Source organism: Rhinopithecus bieti, unplaced genomic scaffold (genome assembly GCF_001698545.2).
Source record: "Rhinopithecus bieti isolate Rb0 unplaced genomic scaffold, ASM169854v2 scaffold_1530, whole genome shotgun sequence".
NCBI lineage: Eukaryota > Metazoa > Chordata > Mammalia > Primates > Cercopithecidae > Rhinopithecus > Rhinopithecus bieti.
The window spans coordinates 1204346-1213899 of record NW_016803808.1 but is presented as its reverse complement, the minus strand read 5'-3'; the positions used below and the strand labels follow the sequence as shown (position 1 = coordinate 1213899).

Here is a 9554-nt window from a genome sequence, read left to right as displayed (position 1 = left end):
CCTTCCTTCCTTCCTTCCTTCCTTCCTTCCTTCCTTCCTTCCTTCCTTCTTTCCATTCTCTCTCTCTCTCTCTCTTTCTTTCTTTCTTTGACAGAGTCTTGCTTTGTCGCCCAGGCTGGAGTGCAATGGTGTGATCTTGGCTCACTGCCACCTCCGCCTCCTGGGTTCAAGTGATTCTCCTACCTTAGCCTCCCAGTAGCTGGAATTACAGGCACCTGTCACCACACACAGCTGATTTTTGTAGTTTTAGTAGAGATGGGGTTTCACCGTGTTGGCTAGGCTGGTCTCGAACTCCTGACCTTAGGTGATCTGCCCGCCTTGGTCTCCCAAAGTGCTGGGATTACAGGTGTGAGCCACCATGCCAGGTCTATATTTTCAAAGAAGGTCACATTTTGAGGTATTGGGGGGTAGGACTTCAACATATCTTTTTTTGGGGAAACACAGTTCAAGCTATAAGAGAGAGAATGTGCCCTGTTTAAATCTCAGGGCTAATTGATCGGGTCTTTGGAAGACCCAGGACTCACTTCTGTCTGCCTGTGAAGTCTAATTAATACCAAATTCTGTTTCTTATTCATGAAATTCTAGCAGGGTCTGGCTTGTCTGCCATTCCTGTGTACCTATTATTCAGAAAAAGTAAGGCTCGCATGACAGAGGGAAGTAAAGATCAGCCAGTTGTCAGTGTAGTGTGTTGTTTTCTGCAAGACAGCCACAGGCGCCACAAACGAGGGGACAAAACAGTTGCATAAGAAAAATGCAGCTCTGACAGCCCTGCCAATGAGCCCTCCAGCTTTACATAGAGGCTTCCACTCCACGGCGCCCGGGGAGGATTCATGGATCTGCGTGTCTCTGTGCCCTCTGGCAAGGGCAACGCTTTCTCAGGCAAAGAAGGTGGCCACAGTGTCAGCCAAGCGATTGCAAATCTGCAAATTCGGAAATGCTGAAGGATGCCGGGTCAGCCATCCCGAGAGATGCATGTCCACACGGCAGGTGGCTGGATGTGGGGTCGGGGCAGGCTCACAGCCTGACCAGGAGAGTTTGTTTCTTGTTTGAGCCGGAGGGTAGGGTTACTCAGATATGTCTGCTCTGCGCTTGGCGTTTGTGTGACAGGGACGAGGGGCAGGCTGGCTTCAGGAACATGTGACTGTGCAGTCACAGCCACACAGGGACTGGTGCGTGGAAGGGCCCTGAGCTGGCTTTGATGCTCTGCTGTCACTGTCTTCATGATATTTGAACAAGGGGCTTGCATTTTCATTTTGTACTTGGCCCTGCAAATTATGTAGGTCCTGACAAGGCGTCTGTCTCGGTTTCCTATGCTCATTATTTATTTGTGAGGCAGGTGGCGCCTCTGACAGTCTTAAGCTCATGCTCTGATGTCTTAGAGAACCCATAGCCAGAGGAAGAAGACATGAGGCTGGAGGTTGGGACCCCCAAAGGCTTGAGTTTCAACATTGCCGCAACTTTAATAGCTACAAGATCTTGGGCAGGGCATTTAGCCTGTCTGGGACTCAGTTTCTTCATCTGTAAAATGGACATGCTAATAACAGCCCTACCAAGCTCACAGAATTGCTTTGAGAGTTACTTCTTGAGAATAAGGACTCAACTTCTCCCTTTCGTACCTGTGTGAAATTCCGCCCAGCATCCTGCATTTAGGAACAGTGCCTACTTGATGAATTAAAACATGAGATAATGGGGGAAACTCTCAGGCAAAGTGTCAGAAATGATGGACTGGTATTATATTTTCTCATAACACGCTGATGTTTTGTGCAAATCTGCCATCTGGACGCTGCTGCTCTGAGGTTTCATACAAGAGGGAGACAGAGCCTGCTCACTTAGGGACATGTCCTTGAATGTGTCCCGCTGTGGGTGCGTGGAACACTGAGACATCCCACACGAGCACTCTCCTCTGTTGCTGAATTTTTTTTTTTTTTTTTTTTTTTTTTTTTTTTTGAGACGGAGTCTCGCTGTGTCGCCCAGGCTGGAGTGCTGTGGCCGGATCTCAGCTCACTGCAAGCTCCGCCTCCCGGGTTCCCGCCATTCTCCCGCCTCAGCCTCTGAGTAGCTGGGACTACAGGCGCCTGCCACCTCGCCCGGCTAGTTTTTTGTATTTTAGTAGAGACGGGGTTTCACCGTGTTAGCCAGGAGGGTCTCGATCTCCTGACCTCGTGATCCACCCGTCTCGGCCTCCCAAAGTGCTGGGATTACAGGCTTGAGCCACCGCGCCCGGCCTGTTGCTGAATTTTAACCATCCAGCCCATCCCTTGGGGTGGCGTCATGTTTATCACAGCAGTGACCACCTTTGTGAATGCAAACCATGTGGGAGAGTTTACTTCATCCTCATCACAGCCCTATTATTCTTACTCCATTTGACAGATGAGGCTCCGTCTCAGGGGACCTGTCCCCACCCCACAGCTGGGAGGCAGCAGAGTCAGGCTGGAACCCGGGTCTGTCTGGTAGCACAGTCGAGTCGTGCGACCTGGGCTGGGCGCGCCTCTGTGAAGTGCGCTCCCTGGGCTGGGCTCTCACTAGGGGTGTTCACTGGGGTCACTCAGCAAGTTTGCCGAAGATGGCCAGTTTCTTGGGTTTTAGCCTCCCACATTTCTAGAGGCTTCTTAGAGACTGCCGGTAACTGTGCCATCCCCTCAGAGGGTCTAGGAAGCCTCAACATTTGCTTGTTGTTTGGGTAACAGCTTGATTGAGATATAATTCATATGCCACACAATGAACTCATTTAAAGTGTACAATTTACTGGTTCTTACTGTATTTGGAGTTGTGCAGGTATGACCACATTTCATTTTAGAATATTTTCATCACCCCAAAAAGAAATCTCATACCTATCACAGTCACTCCCCATTCCCCTCAACGTGCAACCACGAATCTACTTTGTTCTCTATGGATTTGCTAATTCGGAATCCTTCATATCAATGGTTCACACAATATGGGGCCTTCTGTGTCTGGTTTCTTTTGTAGCATAACGTTGTCAGGGTTCATCTATGCCGTCGTGCATGTCAGCACTTCCTTCCTCTCTAAGGCCGAATCACATTCTGTCGCCTGGATGGACCACATTTCGTTTATCCAGTCATTGGTTGATGGACTTGGGGCTATGATGAATCATGCTGCCATGAACATTTATGTACTGGCTTTGGTGTGGACATGTGTTTTCATTTATGATTCATTTTTATATGATTGTTTTCTAGAAGCCAAATATGGTCTCTGGAGGCCTCCCATGGAGGACGCTGAGTAAACCAGAAACATGTTTGGGCTCAAGTTTCTTGTCTGTAAGACAGGTCTGGGAAGAGCAGTGTGTGTGTGTGTGTGTGTGCACCCGCATGTGTATGTGTGTGTTTCTGTGTATGTGCATGCAGAGGACAGGTGTGTGTCTTTCTGTTTGTCCAGCAGGTCAAGGGTTGGAGGGGTGGCTAGTCAGGAGGAGAGCTGGAGAGGCACTCACAACAGAAGGAAACTCTTAGAAGGAGTGGTGGATGGTCGACCCCTCCCTTTTCCTGTCTCATCTCCTTTTTTGCTGAGCTGGTGAAAGCTACAGGTGAGGAGGGCTTAAGGGAATTTGAGCACAGGCCTCTGCTTGGCCCAGTTTGACTTGGAAAGAGGATGTGGAATCACCCATCAGTGGGTCAGCCAGCAGGGATTACCTCCCTGTTGCCCCTATGGTCCTATTTCAACAGCTGCCTGGAATGGCCCCTGAATCTACAGAGTGTGGCGCTGCTGCCAGAGACCTCCCCTGGAGAGCAGGAAGATGTAATGTGTCCATCTTTCACCGTCCGCCATGTTTCAGGATGACAGACATATCTGGCTCTTGTAGGAGTGACCCTAATTTGGTTAAAATCATCTGGATTGTTCAAACACAGCTTGGCAGAGTGGAAAGAGGAAAAGCTATGAGGTTGGACAGGCCTGACTCAAGCCCTGGATCAGTCACTCATGAGTGCCCATTAGCATGACCCTTGGTAGGTCACTTACCCTCTGTAAGCCTCATTCTTTCCATCTGTCAAGTGAGGAGAATGATTCTTGTTGGTAGGATTGTTGAGGGCACCAGATGCTGAGTGGCCGGGTATGGTGGCTCCTACCTGTAATCCCAGAACTTTGGAAAGTTAAAGCTGGTGGATTGTTTGAGCTCAGGAGTTTGAGACGAGCCTGGGCAACATGGCAAAACCCTGTCTCTACAAAAAATAGAATAATGAGCTGGGCATGGTGGTAGTCGCCAGTAGTCCCAGCTACTTGTGAGCTGAGGTGGGAGGATCACCTGAGCCTGAGGAGATCGAGGCTGTGGTGAGCTGTGATGGTGCCACTGCACTCCAGTGTACAGAGCGAGACCCTGTCTCAGAAAAAAAAAAAAAAAAAAAGACAATGCCGAGGGACCTGCTTAAGACATACCTGCTCCTCCTGGGTCAGTCTCACCTGACCTGTGGGCAGAAGGCAGAGAATGAGGCTGCTTCTGCTTTTCAATGGACACGTCTTTTCCAACAATGATCCTTCTGTCACATCTCCATAAGCCTGTGCATCTCCAGGGGACTCTGCATTTTAATCTGATGAGGCTTAGTAAGTTTTATTGCATGTCTGAGCCACATTTGATTCTTTTACAAATAGTTATCAGCACATACTGACCCATTTTCTAGGCCTGCCTCTCTCATGGGTGTAGAGAAGGCAAAGTATTGGAAAGGTGTGTATGCAAACACTCTTCACAAACAGATTTGAGACTAGGGGAAAAACTGACTCAAGGGTCTGCCAATGTGGGTTTTGGTTTTGATGTCGCTGCTATTTTTTTATTTTTACTTTTTATTTATTTTATTTTATTTTTTTTTTGAGACGGAGTCTCACTCTTGTTGCCCAGGCTGGAGTGCAGTGGTGCAATCTCAGCTCACTGCAACCTCCTCTTCCCGGGTTCAAGAGATTCTCCTGCCTCAGCCTCCTGAGTAGTTGGGATTACAGGCTTGCACCACCACGTCTGGCTAACTTTTGTATTTTTAGTAGAGACTGGGTTTCACCATGTTGGCCAGGCTGGTCTTGAACTCCTGACCTCAGGTGATCCGCCCGCCTTGGCCTCCCAAAGTGTTGGGATTACAGGTGTGAGCCACTGTGCCTGGCCGCTGCAGCTGTTTCACTGTGTGAAGTTAGGAAAGTCATGCAGTCTTGGAATCCTAGTTTCCTTGCATTGGTAAAATAAGGGAGTTGAATTAAGACCCCTCACCAGCCCTAACTAGAATACTGCAGGGTGACTTTTTGGTGCAGGCGGTCCTCTGCCGCACAGGTACACATCTGTCTTCCTTCCACAGAGGGTGGGATGCACAGCCTGGCATCTGGGACGCACTGTTTAGACTTCCCGATTTCAGGTCTTAATTACTCAATGTTTACATTTTCCTTCCACTGCTGGCTTTCTCTCCACGTATGATGACACTCCATGGTCAGCACTAGAAGAGGCGAGAGATGTTTCATCTGGACCCGGGTGAAGGGTGGGACAAGGTAACAGCACTGGGAACCATTTTCTCCTTCTCATTGAGCAGAGTATGAATGGCTGTCGCTTTATTTGCTTTTCATTTTTATTAAGGAAACTTTAAACATACACAAAGGTAGAGAGAGAGTGTGATGAGTGTCAAATACTCATTGCCCAACTTGAACAGTTATTAACGTTTTCACACCTTGTTTTGTGTCCATCTTGTCTTCCATCTATCCTCCTCCTCCAACACACTTTATTTTTATTTACTTTCATTTCATATCATTTCATTTTCTTTTTTTTTTTTTTGAGATGGAGTTTTGCTCTTGTTGCCCAGGCTGGAGTGCAATGGCATGTTCTCGGCTCACTGCAACTTCTGCTTCCCAGGTTCAAGCGATTCTTCTGCCTCAGCCTCCCAAGTAGCTGGGATTACAGGCACCTGCCATTACGCCAGGCTAATTTTTTTTTTTTTTTTTGTATTTTTAGTAGAGACAGGGGTTCACTGTGTTGGCTAGGCTGGTCTCGAACTCCTGACTTCAGGTGATCCACCTGCCTAGGCCTCCCAAAGTGCTGGGATTACAGGCATGAGCCACTGTGCCCAGCCTCATTCCATTTTCTTTTATTGCAAACCTTAGGCATCTTATCAGTTCACCTGTAATTCAGAATATATCTCCAATAAAAATATATTATAAAATATATGTCTGTTATATAGTATATACTTTATATAACCATATAACATAAACACAGTATATATACATTATATAATGTAGAATGTCAGATACATTATAACTCTAATGTCGTTATTACACCTAACAAATTTAACAGTATTATTTATACCCGCTCCATATTCAAACTTCACTGGGGTGTTTTAAAACCTGTCCAAATTGTGAAGAATTGGTTGGCCTATCCAATTATTTATTCATCCATTCATTCATTCAACTGACACTATGACATCTTTAACTTGGCCAGGTCTTACAGGAGCTCACTGTTGTGCAGGGAAGACAAACAAATTCACAATTGTAAAAGAGTGGGATAAATGCAGAGTAGAGTTTGGTACAAGGCATGACTATGTCACAAAGAAGGGCACAGTCAGTTCTGCAGGAGGTGGGGGGTCGTGGAGGGCTTCAAGCAGGATGAGGATCATAGGCTGAAGGTGGAAGGCTGGCCAGGTGCTGGCAGCGGGCAATGGAGGAAGGATGCGCTAGAGAAAGTGTGGGAAACGTGCCGGCACTTAGCACCATGAAATAGCACCAGGCAATGTCTCCTTGACTAATATGGTGCCAGGTACTTTTCTGAGTCAGTGAACAAAATCGACAGAAATCCCTAACGCCACGGAGTTTATATTCTTGTGGGGAGGACTGACAACAACATAATAAATGAATATATACAGCATGTTAAAAATAAGGGCTATGGGAAAGAAAACACAGAAAACAAGGGACGGGGTTAAGAGGGCTCGGGGGCTTCACAAGTTAATACAGGATGGTTAGGGTAGAGTGGCAGGAAACGAACAGGGCCTTACAGTTCCCTTTTTCCTTCCTTTGCACACAAGATCATGTTTCTCAGCTTTCTGCACCATTAGATTGGGAAAATCGGCCTGGGGTCTGGTGAATAGAATGTAGTTGGAAGTAATGCATGTCACGTCCAGACCTGGGCGTCATGCCCTGAGTGACCATCCATGTTCTTTCTCCTCCCTCCACCATGACCTCGGCTGTCACATACTGGAGATGAGATAACACAGCCCAGCTCCCAGAGTCACCAGTTAAGAACTGCATTACAGGCCGGGCGCCGTGGCTCACACATGTAATCCTAGCACTCTGGGAGGCTGAGGCAGGTGGATCACCTGAGGTTAGGAGTTTGAGACCAGCCTGACCAATGTGGTGAAACCCCATCTCTACTAAAAATACAAAAATTAGCCGGGCATGGTGGCGCACAGCTGTAATTCCAGCTACTCAGGAGGCTGAGGCAGGAGAATCGCTGGGAGGCGGAGGTTGCAGTGAGCTGAGATCGTACCACAGCACTCCAGCCCGGCGACACAGAGTGAGACTCCATCTCCAAAAAAAAAAAAAAAAAAAAAAACACCAAAACAACAAAAGAGTTCATAAAAATCAACAAGAAAAATATTAACCCTCTGTAGGAAACATGAGTAAAGAACTTACAAAGTTGGCCAGGTGCAGTGGCTCACTCCTGTAATCCCAGCACTTTGGGAGACTGAGGCAGGCAGATCATGAGGTCAGCAGATCAAGACCATCCTGGCTAACATGGTGAAACCCTGTCTCTACTAAAAATACAAAAAAGATTAGCTGGGCATGGTGGTGGGCGCCTGTAGTCCCAGATCCTCAGGAGGCTGAGGCAGGAGAATCTCTTGACCTGGGAGGCAGAGGTTGCAGTGAGCGGAGATCCCACCACTACACTCCAGCCTGGGAGACAGTGTATCAAAAAAAAAAAACAAACAAACAAACAAACAAAAAAAACTTACAAAGTAAAGTAACATATAGATGTAATAGAAATATCAAAAAACTGTACATATGTTCTACAGTTTCGAGTAAATAGAATCATAGAAGCCAGAAATCAGTATATAGAAAAACTGTGACTTCATTATTAATGAAATACTACCACCAAATACATTTTTTTTGCAAGCTGGTTATGTTTTTAAAATTAATATATGCAGTATTGCTGAGGCTACAATGAAATACCTCCTACACATTGCTGATGAAAGCATGCTTTGGTAAAACCTTTCTGGAAGAAAAGTTAGCAGTATTTTCTAATACTTTTTAAGAGCCTTAAACACGTTTCTGCTGGGTGCAATGGCTCATACCTGTAATCCCTGTGCTTTGGGAGGCCAAGTTGGAAGCATCGGTTGAGGCCAGGAGTTCAAGACCAGCCTGGGCAACATAGCAGGACACTATCTCTACAAAAAAAGAAAAAAAAAAAATTAGCCAGCCATGGTGGTGTGCGCCTGTAGTCCTAGCTACTCTAGAGGCTGAGGTGGGAGGACTGCTTTAGCCCAGGAGATGGAGGCTGCAGTGAGCTGTGACCATACCACTGCACTCCAGCCTTGGTGATAGAGCAAAAGCCTGTCTCAAAAAGACAACCAACAACGACAAACAACCTGTTCCTGCCTTTTGACCTCATTGATAAGACTTTCAGGAATTTAAATAAACAGAGATACATTCAACAATCTATGCATACAACAATAGATTTCCATAACTTTTAAAGAAATTGAAGTATCTTTCTACTTTTGCTGAGATTTAAAAAATTCACATTTTTCCAGTTGGCATGTGTTACTTTTATCATTAACAGCTCATTACAAGTCTTTAAAAGACTCTTTCCTTTTTCTTCTTCTGTGTTTTGTAGCTTCTTCTCAGAGCCAGGACAATGAGGACAGGCTGAGGGGTGTCAGGCCATAGCCTTGTCTCCTGCGGGCCAGGCAGAGCATCCGAGAACACCCTCCTTCACAATGAGCACTGTCCTTCATGAACAATTTACCGACGAACAACTTCGGACCCCAGGAGGTTACACTGTGCCCAAGTCCTTCCAGAGGCCACAACAATAAATCCACGCCACTGCTAATGTTATTTATAAGCTGGGGGATTAAAACAGAAAAAAATCAATTAGTTAAAATTGAGCCCTTTATCGAGACTGTAAGCATCTTACTTTCCCAGAACCGAGACCAAATAAGTGACCAATTCTTCTCTAAGAGAATGAAAGAGTTTGCCATTTTTACTGTAATAAAAGGTTTTCACTCAGAAATAAGATCGATTCAAAATGGTCTTAGTCTGAGAGAAAGCCTAAAAGAATGCTTTGTACTCTAAGAAAAACCACCCCTTATTACCTATATCACAATGGTCAAGCTATGCCCGTGAGCTGAGTCTCAGTTTCTATGTTTACAAAATGAGAAAAATACTACTTCCCCCCCAGGGCCATTGTGAAGACAAAATGGAAGAATACACGGCAAGGGCCTGATGCCAGGCCCAGGACATGTAAGTCCCCAGCAAATATTTCCTCCTTCTTTGGGGCAAGGCAGTACTGAACAGTACGGAAAGGAGAATGAAAAGTGGGAAGAAGAAATTAAGATCTTGAAGCAGTCCCACAAAACAGAATCCCAAAGTTA

At 46.1% G+C, this 9554-nt stretch overlaps 1 long non-coding RNA gene across 2 annotated transcripts in view; it reads left to right on the top strand.

Annotated features, from left to right (window-relative positions):
- Positions 1-9187, top strand: part of LOC108516035 (uncharacterized) — a 14195-nt gene extending 5008 nt beyond the window's left edge. The window contains exons 5-6 of one of the 2 annotated variants that reach the window (XR_001881704.1): positions 5419-5472; positions 8798-9187. This is a non-coding gene — a long non-coding RNA (uncharacterized LOC108516035). The remainder of the gene's footprint in view (positions 1-5418; positions 5473-8797) is intronic. The other variant, XR_001881703.1, reaches the window with a different exon arrangement.
- Positions 9188-9554: the final 367 nt, after the last annotated feature.